The 12,924-nt window shown below is 46.7% G+C and overlaps 1 pseudogene; it reads left to right on the forward strand.

Annotated features, from left to right (window-relative positions):
- The window catches only part of LOC119309439, a 20,029-nt pseudogene extending 10,404 nt beyond the window's left edge, over window positions 1-9,625 (forward strand).
- The last annotated feature ends 3,299 nt before the right edge of the window (window positions 9,626-12,924 follow it).

The raw sequence follows: 12,924 nt of genomic DNA on the forward strand, positions 1-12,924 counted from the left end.
AGAATATTATTCTGTTACCCTTTTTGAACTGACGAATTCGAGGGGTTGAACTGATGCTCTCATTTTTGTCGAACTGATCATCCTCTATGGGATGATGCTCTGTTTGGACCTATGTTACTGGACTCATGGCGTTTTCATCCCCGCAGCGCAGTCGCCACAGTCGTCGCCGCCGTTGAGGAGCTCTAGCTGCTCGCCCTGAGGGCCTTCGCGGGCGCCAACTCCATGTCTGACGCGGCGGCCTCACGGGCGGCGGAGCGCGTGCCACCATGGTGCGAGCAGGTGACGGTCCGCGGGGTGGTGGCGGACTAGACCGACCTCTCCCTCTCCCTCTCCCTGGTTCCCACCGCCACGCCGGTGCTCAACAAGGACGACTACCTCACCGCGCTCGCCGCCACCGGCAAGGAGCAGTAGGCGAGCGCGTGGAACCCGTCCCCCGCGCCGTCTCAGGAGCTGCGGTTCAGCTGGACGGTCTGCGGGAAGGCGTTCGCGTCGTACCAGGCGCTCGACGGGCACAAGTCCAGCCACCGCAAGCCACCGCCCACCGGAGAGCGTTGCATCACCGCACAGGCGTCCGCGGGCGCTGGGTCGGAGGCGAGCGCGGCGGCGTCCTCGGGCAGGAGCAGCGGCGGCCCGCATCAGTGCACCGTCTGCGGGCGGGACTTCACGACCCGACAGGCGCTCGGAGGGCACAAGCACTGCCACTACTGGGACGGCACCTCCGTGTCCATGTCCATGTCCGTCTCCGTGTCGGCGTCCTCCACCGTGCTGAGGAACTTCGACCTAAACCTGCTGCCGATGCCGGAGAACGCAGGGGTGAAGATGTAGGGGAACGTTGCAGAAAATTAAAAATTTTCCTACGGTTTCACCAAGATCCATCTATGAGTTCATCTAAGCAACGATTCAAGGGAGTGAGTTTGCATATACATACCACTTGTAGATCGAGTGCGGAAGCGTTCAAGGGGATGGTGATGATCGAGTCGTACTCGCCGTGATTCAGATCACCGATGACCAAGTGCTGGACGGACAGCACCTCCGCGTTCAACACACGTACGGTACGGACGACGTCTCCTCCGTCTTGATCCAGCAAGGAGGAAGGAGAGGTTGAGGAAGATAGCTCCAACGGCAGCACGACGGCGTGGTGTTGTTGGTGCAGCAGTACTCCGACAGGGCTTCGCCAAGCACGTACGGAGGAGGAGAGGTGTTGGGGAGGGGAGGGGCTGCGCCTTGGCTTGGGTGTTCAGCCCTCCCCTCACCCCTCTATTTATAGGGGAAGGGGCAAGGGGGTCCGGCCCCTCTAGATGGGATCTAGAGGGGGGGCGGCGGCCAGGGAGGGGGGACTTGCCCCCCAAGCAAGGGGGGCGCCCCCTCTAGGGTTCCCCCCCAACCCTAGGCGCATGGGCCCAAGGGGGGCGCGCCCAGCCCTCCAGGGGCTGGCTCCTGCCCCACGCAGCCCATGTGGCCCCCCGGGAGGGGTGGCCCCTCCCGGTGGACCCCCGGAACCCTTCTGGTGGCCCCGGTACAATACCGATATGCCCCCGAAACCTTCCAGTGTCCATATGACAGCTTCCCATATATAAATCTTTACATCCGGACCATTCCGGAACTCCTCGTGACGTCCGGGATCTCATCCGGGACTCCGAACAACATTCATCAATCACATACAAGTCTTCCTAATAACCCTAGCGTCATGAACCTTAAGTGTGTAGACCCTACGGGTTCAGGAGACACGCAGACATGACCGAGACGGCTCTCAGGTCAATAACCAACAGCGGGATCTGGATACCCATGTTGGCTCCCACATGCTCCTCGATGATGTCATCAGATGAACCACGATGTCGAGGATTCAAGCAACCCCGTATACTATTCCCTTTGTCAATCGGTACATTACAAGCCCGAGACTCGATCGTCGGTATCCCAATACCTCGTTCAGTCTCGTTACCGGCAAGTCACTTTACTCGTACCGTAATGCATGATCCCGTGACCAAACACTTGGTCACTTTGAGCTCATTATGATGATGCATTACCGAGTGGGCCCAGAGATACCTCTCCATCATACGGAGTGACAAATCCCAGTCTCGATCCGTGTCAACCCAACAGACACTTTCGGAGATACCTGTAGTGCACCTTTATAGTCACCCAGTTACGTTGTGACGTTTGGTACACCCAAAGCACTCCTACGGTATCCGGGAGTTACACGATCTCATGGTCTAAGGAAGAGATACTTGACATTGAAAAAGCTCTAGCAAAACGAACTACACGATCTTGTGCTATGCTTAGGATTGAGTCTTGTCCATCACGTCATTCTCCTAATGACGTGATCCCGTTGTCAATGACATCTGATGTCCATAGTCAGGAAACCATAACTATCTGTTGACCAACGAGCTAGTCAACTAGAGGCTTACTAGGGACATATTGTGGTCTATGTATTCACACGTGTATTACGATTTCCGGATAATACAATTATAGCATGAATAAAAGACAATTATCATGAACAAGGAAATATAATAATAATGCTTTTATTATTGCCTCTAGGGCATATTTCCAACAGTCTCCCACTTGCACTAGAGTCAATAATCTAGTTACATTGTGATGAATCGAACACCCATAGAGTTCTGGTGTTGATCATGCTTTGCTCACGAGAGAGGTTTAGTCAACGGATCTGCGACATTCAGATCCATATGTACTTTGCAAATATCTATGTCTCCATCTTGAACATTTTCACGGATGGAGTTGAAACGACGCTTGATGTGCCTGGTCTTCTTGTGAAACCTGGGCTCCTTGGCACGGGCAATAGCTCCAGTGTTGTCACAGAAGAGTTTGATCGGCCCCGACGCATTGGGTATGACTCCTAGGTCGGTGATGAACTCCTTCACCCAAATTGCTTCATGCGCTGCCACCGAGGCTGCCATGTACTCTGCTTCACATGTAGATCCCGCCACAACGCTCTGCTTGCAGCTGCACCAGCTTACTGCTCCACCATTCAACATATACACGTATCCGGTTTGTGACTTAGAGTCATCCAGATCTGTGTCGAAGCTAGCATCGACGTAACCCTTTACGACGAGCTCTTCGTCACCTCCATAAACGAGAAACATGTCCTTCGTCCTTTTCAGGTACTTTAGGATATTCTTGACCGTTGTCCAGTGTTCCTTGCCGGAATTACTTTGGTACCTTCCTACCAAACTTACGGCAAGGTTTACATCAGGTCTGGTACACAGCATGGCATACACAATAGATCCTATGGCTGAAGCATAGGGGATGACACTCATCTCTTCTTTATCTTTTGCCGTGGTCGGGCATTGAGCCGAGCTCAATCTCACACCTTGCAATACAGGCAAGAACCCCTTCTTGGACTGATCCATTTTGAACTTCTTCAAAATCTTATCAAGGTATGTGCTTTGTGAAAGACCTATGAGGCGTCTCGATCTATCTCTATAGATCTTGATGCCTAATATATAAGCAACTTCTCCAAGGTCCTTCATTGAAAAACACTTATTCAAGTAGGCCTTAATGCTGTCCAAGAATTCTATATCATTTCCCATCAAAAGTATGTCATCTACATATAATATGAGAAATGCTACAGAGCTCCCACTCACTTTCTTGTAAACGCAGGTTTCTCCATAAGTCTGCATAAACCCAAACGCTTTGATCATTTCATCAAAGCGAATGTTCCAACTCCGAGATGCTTGCACCAGCCCATAAATGGATCGCTGGAGCTTGCATACTTTGTTAGCATTATTAGGATCGACAAAACCCTCCGGCTGCATCATATACAGTTCTTCCTTAAGATGCCCGTTAAGGAATGCCGTTTTGACGTCCATCTGCAATATCTCATAATCATAGTATGCGGCAATTGCTAACATGATTCGGACGGACTTAAGCTTCACTACGGGAGAGAAAGTCTCATCGTAGTCAATCCCTTGAACTTGCCGATAACCCTTAGCGACAAGTCGAGCTTTATAGATGGTGACATTACCATCCGTGTCCGTCTTCTTCTTAAAGATTCATTTGTTTTCTATCGCTCGCCGATCATCGGGCAAGTCAGTCAAAGTCCATACTTTGTTTTCATACATGGATTCTATCTCGGATTTCATGGCTTCTAGCCATTTGTTGGAATCTGGGCCCGCCATCGCTTCTTCATAGTTTGAAGGTTCACCGTTGTCTAACAACATGATTTCCAGGACAGGGTTGCCGTACCACTCTGGTGCGGAACGTGTCCTTGTGGACCTACGAAGTTCAGTAGCAACTTGATCCGAAGTACCTTGATCATCATTATTATTTTCCTCTTCAGTTGGTGTAGACATCACAGGAACATTTTCCTGAGCTGCACTACTTTCCCGTACAAGAGGTAGTACTTCATCGAGTTCTACTCTCCTCCCACTTACTTCTTTCAAGAGAAACTCTTTTTGCAGAAAGGATCCATTCTTGGCAACAAAGATCTTGCCCTCGGATCTTAAGTAGAAGGTATACCCAATGGTTTCTTTAGGGTATCTTATGAAGACGCATTTTTCCGACTTGGGTTCGAGCTTTTCAGGTTGAAGTTTCTTGACATAAGCATCGCATCCCCAAACTTTTAGAAACGACAGCTTAGGTTTCTTCCCAAACCATAATTCATACGATGTCGTCTCAACGGATTTAGGCGGTGCCCTATTTAAAGTGAATGTAGCTGTCTCTAGAGCGTATCCCCAAAATGATAGCGATAAATCGGTAAGAGACATCATGGATTGCACCATATCCAATAGAGTGCGATTACGACGTTCGGACACACTGTTACGCTGAGGTGTTCCAGGCGGCGTGAGTTGTGAAACGATTCCACATTTTCTTAAGTGTGTACAAAATTCGTGATTTAAATATTCTCCTCCACGATCCGATCGTAAGAATTTTATCTTTTGGTCATGTTGATTCTCTACTTCATTCTGAAATTCCTTGAACTTTTCAAAGGTCTCAGACTTGTGTTTCATCAAGTAGACATACCCATATCTACTCAAGTCATTTGTGAGAGTGAGAACATAACGATATCCTCCGCGAGCCTCAACACTCATTGGACCGCACACATCGGTATGTATGATTTCCAACTAGTTGGTTGCTCGCTCCATTGTTCCGGAGAACGAAGTCTTGGTCATTTTGCCCATGAGGCATGGTTCGCATGTGTCAAATGATTCATAATCGAGAGACTCTAAAAGTCCATCAGCATGGAGCTTCTTCATGCGCTTGACACCAATGTGACCAAGGCGGCAATGCCACAAGTATGTGGGACTATCGTTATCAACTTTACATCTTTTGGTATTCACGCTATGAATATGTGTAACATTACGTTCGAGATTCATTAAGAATAAACCATTGACCATCGGAGCATGACCATAAAACATATCTCTCATATAAATAGAACAACCATTATTCTCGGATTTAAATGAGTAGCCATCTCATATCAAACGAGATCCAGATACAATGTTCATGCTCAAACTTGGCACCAAATAACAATTATTAAGGTTCAAAACTAATCCCATAGGTAAATGTAGAGGTAGCATGCCGACGGCGATCACATCGACTCTGGAACCATTCCCGACGTGCATCGTCACCTCGTCCTTCGCCAGTCTCCGCTTATTCCGCAGCTCCTGTTGTGAGTTACAAATATGAGCAACGGCACCGGTATAAAATACCCAGGAGTTACTACGAGTACTGGTAAGGTACACATCAATTACATGTATATCAAATATACCTTTGGTGTTGCAGGCCTTCTTATCCGCTAAGTATTTGGGGCAGTTCCGCTTCCAGTGACCCTTCCCCTTGCAATAAAAGCACCCAGTCTCAGGCTTGGGTCCATTCTTTGACTTCTTCCCGGCAACTGGCTTACCAGGCGCGGCAAAATCTTTGCCATCCTTCTTGAAGTTCTTCTTACCCTTGCCCTTCTTGAACTTAGTGGTCTTATTGACCATCAACACTTGATGTTCTTTCTTGATTTCAACCTCTGCTGACTTCAGCATTGAAAATACTTCAGGAATGGTCTTCACCATCCCCTGCATATTGTAGTTCATCACAAAGCTCTTGTAGCTTGGTGGGAGCGACTGAAGGATTCTGTCAATGACCGCCTCATCCGGGAGGTTAATGTCCAGCTGGGACAGGCGGTTGTGCAACCCAGACATTTTGAGTATGTGCTCACTGACAGAACTATTTTCCTCCATCTTACAACTATAGAACTTGTCGGAGACTTCATATCTCTCGACCCGGGCATGAGCTTGGAAAACTAGTTTCATCTCCTCGAACATCTCATATGCTATGTGTTGCTCAAAACGCTTTTGGAGCCCCGGTTCTAAGCTGTAAAGCATGCCGCACTGAACGAGGGAGTAATCATCAGCACGTGACTGCCAAGCCTTCATAACGTCTTGGTTCTCTGGGACGAGAGCGTCACCTAGCGGTCCTTCTAGGACATATTGTTTCCTGGCAGCTATGAGGATGATCCTCAGGTTCCGAACCCAGTCCGTATAGTTGCTGCCATCATCTTTCAGCTTGGTTTTCTCTAGGAACGCGTTGAAGTTCATGTTGACATGCGCGTTGGCCATTTGATCTACAAGACATATTATGCAAAAAGTTTTAGACTAAGTTCATGATAATTAAGTTCATCTAATCAAATTATTTTAATGAACTCCCACTCAGATTAGACATCCCTCTAGTCATCTAAGTGTTACACGATCCGAGTCGACTAGGCCGTGTCCGATCATCACGTGAGACGGACTAGTCATCGTCGGTGAACATTCTCATGTTGATCGTATCTTCCATACGACTCGTGTTCGACCTTTCGGTCTCCGTGTTCCGAGGCCATGTCTGTACATGCTAGGCTCGTCAAGTTAACCCTAAGTGTTTTGCATGTGTAAAACTGTCTTACACCCGTTGTATGTAAACGTAAGGATCTATCACACCCGATCATCACGTGGTGCTTCGAAACGATGAACTTTAGCAACGGTGCACAGTTAGGGGAGAACACTTCTTGAAATTTTTGTAAGGGATCATCTTATTTACTACCGTCGTTCTAAGTAAACAAGATGCATAAACATAATAAACATCACATGCAATTATATAATAGTGACATGATATGGCCAATATCATATAGCTCCTTCGATCTCCATCTTCGGGGCTCCATGATCATCTTCGTCACCGGCATGACACCATGATCTCCATCATCATGATCTCCATCATCGTGTCTTCATGAAGTTGTCATGCCAACGACTACTTCTACTTCTATGGCTAACGCGTTTAGCAATAAAGTAAAGTAATTTACATGGCGTTCTTCAATGACACGCATGTCAACAAAAATAAAGACAACTCCTATGGCTCCTGCCGGTTGTCATACTCATCGACATGCAAGTCGTGATTCCTATTACAAGAACATGATCTCATACATCACAATATATCACATCACATGATAATTGCTGCAAAAACAAGTTAGACGTCCTCTAATTGTTGTTGCATCTTTTACGTGGCTGCAATTGGGTTCTAGCAAGAACGTTTTCTTACCTACAAATAACCACAATGTGATCTTGTCAACTTCTATTTACCCTTCATAAGGACCCTTTTCATCGAATCCGCTTCAACTAAAGTGGGAGAGACAGACACCCGCCAGCCACCTTATGCAACTAGTGCATGTCAGTCGGTGGAACCGGTCTCACGTAAGCGTACGTGTAAGGTTGGTCCGGGCCGCTTCATCCCACAATACCGCTGAAGCAAGATTAGACTAGTAGCGGCAAGCAAGTTGACAAGATCTACGCCCACAACAAAATTGTGTTCTACTCGTGCAATACAGAACTACGCATAGACCTAGCTCATGATGCCACTATTGGGGAACGTTGCAGAAAATTAAATTTTTTCCTACGGTTTCACCAAGATCCATCTATGAGTTCATCTAAGCAACGAGTCAAGGGAGTGAGTTTGCATCTAGATACCACTTGTAGATCGAGTGCGGAAGCGTTCAAGGGGATGGTGATGATGGAGTCGTACTCGCCGTGATTCAGATCACCGATGACCAAGTCCTGAACGGACAGCACCTCCGTGTTCAACACACGTACGGTACAGACGACGTCTCCTCCGTCTTGATCCAGCAAGGAGGAAGGAGAGGTTGAGGAAGACAGCTCCAACGGCAGCATGACGGCGTGGTGTTGTTGGTGCAGCAGTACTCCGACAGGGCTTCGCCAAGCACGTACGGAGGAGGAGAGGTGCTGGGGAGGGGAGGGGTTGCGCCTTGGCTTGGGTGTTCAGCCCTCCCCTCACCCCTCTATTTATAGGGGAAGGGACAAGGGGGGCGGCCCCTCTAGATGGGATCTAGAGGGGGGGCGGCGGCCAGGGAGGGGGGACTTGCCCCCCAAGCAAGGGGGGCGCCCCCTCTAGGGTTCCCCCCCAACCCTAGGCACATGGGCCCAAGGGGGGGCGCCCAGCCCTCCAGGGGCTAGCTCCTGCCCCACGCAGCCCATGTGGCCCCCCGAGAGGGGTGGCCCCTCCCGGTGGACCCCCGGAACCCTTCCGGTGGCCCCGGTACAATACCGATATGCCCCCGAAACCTTCCGGTGTCCATATGACAGCTTCCCATATATAAATCTTTACCTCCGGACCATTCCGGAACTCCTCGTGATGTCCGGGATCTCATCCAGGACTCCGAACAACATTTGGCAATCACATACAAGTCTTCCTAATAACCCTAGCGTCACCGAACCTTAAGTGTGTAGACCCTACGGGTTCGGGAGACACGCAGACATGACCGAGACGGCTCTTAGGTCAATAACCAACAGCGGGATCTGGATACCCATGTTGGCTCCCACATGCTCCTCGATGATGTCATCGGATGAACCACGATGTCGAGGATTCAAGCAACCCCGTATACTATTCCCTTTGTCAATCGGTACGTTACAAGCCCGAGACTCGATCGTCGGTATCCCAATACCTCGTTCAGTCTCTTTACCGGCAAGTCACTTTACTCGTACCGTAATGCATGATCCCGTGACCAAACACTTGGTCACTTTGAGCTCATTATGATGATGCATTACCGAGTGGGCCCAGAGATACCTCTCCGTCATACGGAGTGACAAATCCCAGTCTCGATCCGTGTCAACCCAACAGACACTTTCGGAGATACCTGTAGTGCACCTTTATAGTCACCCAGTTACGTTGTGACGTTTGGTACACCCAAAGCACTCCTACGGTATCCGGGAGTTACACGATCTCATGGTCTAAGGAAGAGATACTTGACATTGAAAAAGCTCTAGCAAAACGAACTACATGATCTTGTGCTATGCTTAGGATTGGGTCTTGTCCATCACGTCATTCTCCTAATGACGTGATCCCGTTGTCAGTGACATCTGATGTCCATAGTCAGGAAACCATAACTATCTGTTGACCAATGAGCTAGTCAACTAGAGGCTTACTAGGGACGTATTGTGGTCTATGTATTCACACGTGTATTACGATTTCCGGATAATACAATTATAGCATGAATAAAAGACAATTATCATGAACAAGGAAATATAATAATAATGCTTTTATTATTGCCTCTAGGGCATATTTCCAACAGAAGAGGCGGCCTGAGGAGGAGGAGGTGCAGAGCCCTCTCCCCACCAAGAAGCTGAGGCTTTTGCTGTAAAAGGAGAGATGGCCGATGGTCAACCGCCCCTTGATTGATTTGTTCATTTGTTGAATTCGATTAGGTATCACCATGTTTTGTTGATTTGTTGTATTTATATATAAGGACACAAAGATATTAAAACTATGGGCTTAATTCCATTTCCATGCTCCAGCGCCCTTCTCTGATCTCTACGTGTCCATGGTGAGTCGCACTTCCTGATTTTCCTGGGTCGCTGCTGTACTATCAGAAGAACTGAAACTTTGGCATTGCTCGCAAGACCGTAGCACCAAGGTTGCGGTCACTGACTGAACCTAGCTAGTATGCATTTTATTTCTGTTCTTGATGAGAAAGATATTTACAATTGATTTTGTAGTCACAATCGGTCTTCAATTTAACTGAGGATTTGGTGGTGAAACTAAACACTTTCAGGTACTGATGATCGACTACAAGCTAATCTACACAAGTGGGACTGCCACTGCCATCCTCATAAACGGGTTCCACACACCTCAAGGAGATAAGAATGCAAGGTCTGACCCTTTTTATTGTTCCTTTCCTTTGCGTGAAAGGACATCTTCTTATTCCCAGCTACGATGAATCAAATCGTGTTTTTACTGTTTAAAAAATGCTTTAGAAATGGATGGCCTGGACTGATTCAGAATTTCTTTCAACCTTTACCGCAATAGGCAGCAGGTCCATGGGACTCCTCAAGTACTTTGGGATCAGCTTCTTCCAGTGGTTCTACATCGATGATGACGTCTGCGGCTTCCTCCAGTTTCCCACCTTCGGGCTAAAAGCCTGTAAGTTAACGCAACGCCTATATGACTTCTTCTTTTTTTTCTCGCTGAACAATTTTTAAGTTTCGGTGGTTGAAAAATGAAAATGCATGAGAGAGTTCACCATTTTAAATCCTCGATGATTCCGTGGCCAGATTTTTCTTCGACTTCAGCCTGACGTATGTTGGCGCCGGGATGATCTGCTCGCACCTCGTCAACCTCTCCCTCCTCTTTGGTGCTGTCCTCTCCTGGGGTGTAATGTGGCCCCTCATGAGCAAGTAGGAGGGGAAGTGGTACTCAGCCAAGGCGTCTGCCAGCAGCATGACAGGCCTTTCAATGGTTTACGATATCATCATCCCCGAACTTGCATCGTTTGTACCGTTGAACTGAATGACATTGTTTATAAAAGAAAAATGTTTTGTTTCTTTCTTAACTCACATTTCTTGCAATGATGTTCTGGACTTCTTTTGTTTTGCGACTTGAACTTTTACCAACTTGAATTACCGTGTATGGATGAGCACTTGAACTTATAGAAGTGAAAGTTTTTGGTTTTAAATTCATATTTGATTCCTTGTCCGAACTTATGGTATCATCATTATTGAACCTGCATGGTTTGTGTAGCTGAACTAAAATAATTTTTTACCCGAATAAATTTATTGTGTTTTTTGTTTGAGCATAATTTCCTCGGGTCCATTGACGGACTTCCTCAAATTTCATAGACAAACTGACTGTGTTTTATTTTTTGAACTTACATGCTAGTAATAATTAAACATTCCCATACAATTTTTTCACTATTCGTGGCATCAATCCAAATAGGCAGGAGAGAGCACTATCGAACTGATCATTATTTTGGATTCGTACTGATCAATATTTTTAATTCAAACAAATTTTCCTTTCTTGCAGAAACATCTAACTGTTATGTACACTTTCTTTAACAAGTAGCAACCAAATCATCAGACAGAAAATTTGAATTTGCAGTTGGTGCTATGTGTACGGATTCCATGTTTCGGTTGTCCTCATTGTCTGCGTCATGTACTTCATCCTCAACCTGTTGGTGTCCTTCGTGCTAGTGATCGGTGGCGTCATAGTGGGCTAGTGATCAGCATCCGTCGAAACCTCTCTTGTGCTGCAGTACAGAGAGAAACAAAATAGTGAGAGAAAAGAGCAGTAGAGAGAAACAAATTAGAGGTGAGCTACAAAAACATTAAATTATTCTAATAATTTCCTATGGTCAGTAATATCCATAGTGAAGCTTGGCTCTATATAGTACTGATCAGTACTAGTATTTATGTATGTCGTAATGATCAGTACTGGTACTTTTGTCTTACTAATGAGCACCCATACTGATCTAGCTAATACATCGAATTTTTCATCTAGTGGACATTTTAAAATTATATTAGAAAACATGAGCTACAAAATAAACAACTAGATTATAATAGAAGCATTGGCTTATGTTAGAAATGATGAGCTACAAAATAAATAACCAGATGCGAATTTGCTTCAAGTCAGGTTTACTGTTTGTGAATTTGATGCATGTTGCACTATAGGACTGCTACGGGTTTGCAAGTTGGACTTGAGTACTTTTAAATTATTTGCATAGTTAGTGCCGAAATCCTCACCACAAAAGAACACATCTGCATTACCAATCACATATAGCAAAACTGAACTTTCTGTGTCTACTGTTGTTTACAGAGTGGACTTATGTTTTGTTATGTACTTGAACTATTAAAGTTATTGAAAATTGCCACTATCACACTTGTTATACTTGAAAACTCTAGCCAGACTAGGCACCCCCCAAATCCCACACAACAAGGCAGGTTATATGTATTTTTCACGAGCTGATGATTGTTCACGTACTGAACTGAGAGCACCTAGTTTGTGTTTCAGGAATTAAAATAGACGTCCTGAGCACCCCGTTTCAGCAAATGTTTGTGCTATAATTCAACAATAGAGAATATAGATAAGCAAACACCTATTTTTATGGAGAATATACCATTTTTGGCAACCTTCATGTGACCAGCGGTGCCGGAGGTGATCTCGTGTCTCCTGCTGCTGCAGGTCGACGAGGAATAGGCATGACAATGAAAACAAAACTAGTGAACAGAGTGGGAGTAAGCGGTGGTTGAGCGGCAGATGGAGCCCCACAACTCATGCACCCGCGTCCACCGCCGACCGCCACCAGCCCAGCCAAACTCCATGAGGCCCACCTGCGCCACATCACCATCATCTTACTCCATCAGGATCTCCATGTAAATTGCATTCCACACCTCAACGTGGAAGCCCACCTTCAGCCAGGAACCCACTTGGGAACCAACTGCTCGATCGTAGACCACACTCGTCCTTGTGGGACTGCCACAAGCGTCGAGGTCGAACTGTTGCACAAAAGAAATAAATCAGGAACTCATGGGATGCAGGGTCGAAATGTTGCACAAAAATATATGGTTTCTCTTTTTTCTCAGACATTCCCACAAACGTACCAAGTGCACAGGTTGAACTAATCTCGTGCACGGCACAAACTTGCTCGAGGGTAGGCTGGGAGCTACG

This window comes from Triticum dicoccoides, chromosome 5B (genome assembly GCF_002162155.2).
Source record: "Triticum dicoccoides isolate Atlit2015 ecotype Zavitan chromosome 5B, WEW_v2.0, whole genome shotgun sequence".
NCBI classification, from domain to species: Eukaryota; Viridiplantae; Streptophyta; class Magnoliopsida; order Poales; family Poaceae; genus Triticum; species Triticum dicoccoides.